This window comes from Dipodomys ordii, unplaced genomic scaffold (genome assembly GCF_000151885.1).
Source record: "Dipodomys ordii isolate 6190 unplaced genomic scaffold, Dord_2.0 Scaffold68, whole genome shotgun sequence".
Lineage (NCBI taxonomy): Eukaryota > Metazoa > Chordata > Mammalia > Rodentia > Heteromyidae > Dipodomys > Dipodomys ordii.
This window is the reverse complement of record NW_012267284.1, coordinates 964,159-965,868: the sequence shown is the minus strand read 5'-3', so window position 1 is coordinate 965,868 and position 1,710 is coordinate 964,159.

Here is a 1,710-nt window from a genome sequence, read left to right as displayed (position 1 = left end):
AAAAAACAAAAAAACAGACATTTCCTGTTCTGACCTGCACTTAGGCTCAACTTTTTCTGCTCACAATCTACCACTTGAGCCACACTTTCAGTCGAGCTTTTTTATGGCTAATTGGAGAAAGAGTTTCTCAGATTTGTATACCTGGATTGGCTCTGAATTGCCATTCTCAGATCTCAGCCTTCTGAGTAGCTAGAATTACAGGTGTGAGACACTAGCCCCCAGCAGTTAATGTGTGTTTGTGTTAATAGTGGGGCCTGAACTAGGAGCTTAGGCCATTGACCTTTAGCTTTTCTGCTTATGGCGTTCTACCACTTAAGCTACAAGTCTACTTCTGTTCTTTTTGCTGGTTAATTGGAGATAAGAGTCTCAAAATTTTCCTGTGTCAGCTAGGCTTTGAATCATAACTTTCAGATCTCAGCCTCCTAAATTGCTTGGATTATAGATGTGAGCCACTGATGGTAGACTTACTCAGCTTTCTTTTTATCTTTTCTTTGTTTTGTGTGTGTGTGTGTGTGTGTGTGCTTTGTTTTGTTTTTGTTTTTGATTTTTTACCCCCTGCAGTCCTGGCACTTGAACTCAGAGCGTAGCTGCTGTCCCTGACCTTTTCTGCTTAAGGCTAGCATTCTACACCAGAGCCACAATTCTACTTCCAGCTTTTTTTTTTGTTTGTTTGTTTTTGGGTCCGGTCGTGAGGCTTGAACTCTGGGCCTGGACACTGTCCCTCAGCTCTTCAGCTCAAGGCTAGTGCTCTACCACTTGAGCCACAGCACCACTTCCAGCTTTTTTTTTTTCTGATTATGTGGTGCTGAGGAATCGAACCCAGGGCCTCAGGCATGCAAGGCAAAGGGCTCTACCACTGAGCCACCTTCCCAGCCCTACTTCCAGCTTTTGTGATGGTTATTTGGAGATAAGAATCTCAGGGGGCTGGGAAGGTAGCTCAGTGGTAGAGCGCTTGCCTTGCAAGCATGAGGCCCTGAGTTCGATTCCTCAGCACCACATAAACAGAAAAAGCCGGAAGTGGCATTGTGGCTCCAGTGGTAGAGCATTAGAGCATTAGCCTTGAGCTGAAGAGCTGAGGGACAGTGCCCAAGCCCAGAGTTCAGGCCCCATGACTGGCAAAAAAAAAAGAATCTCAAGGACTTTCTCGGCCTGGCTGGCTTCAAACCTGGATCCTCTGATCTCCACCTCCCAACTAGCTAGGATTACAGGCTTGAGCCACTGATGACTAGCTCACTCAGCTTTCTTGCTCATAGCTTCCTCTCTACTATGTGAGCCACATCTCCAGCCCTCAAGGAATATTTTGGTGAGGGTAAATTTTTACTCTTTTTCTAACACACTCCCTAAAAGAGCTTACCTTGATGCTCAAAACCATTGTATTTGCAAATTTATCCAGCTAGAAACAAAACAAAGCTCCACAGCAGCAGGACTTTCATTAAAATGTAATTATCAGTAGCACTCTGCCCTGCTAATCTCCCAAGTGAGATAAGCCAACCAATGGGCAGCTCCTCACCTGGTCTCTGCCCACCTCTGACTTTCTCTTTCGCCTTCCCAATCTCAAGGCAGTGTCCTTACTGTGTACTAAGTTTCCTTGCTGTGGAGTTGATCAGTCCATTTGAATCCAAGAAAAAGGGGCTCTGAGATGCATAGATCTAAATCTAGAATCACGGCCATTTCACGGCCAGGTAGGCATAATGCAAGCTGCTTGTATGT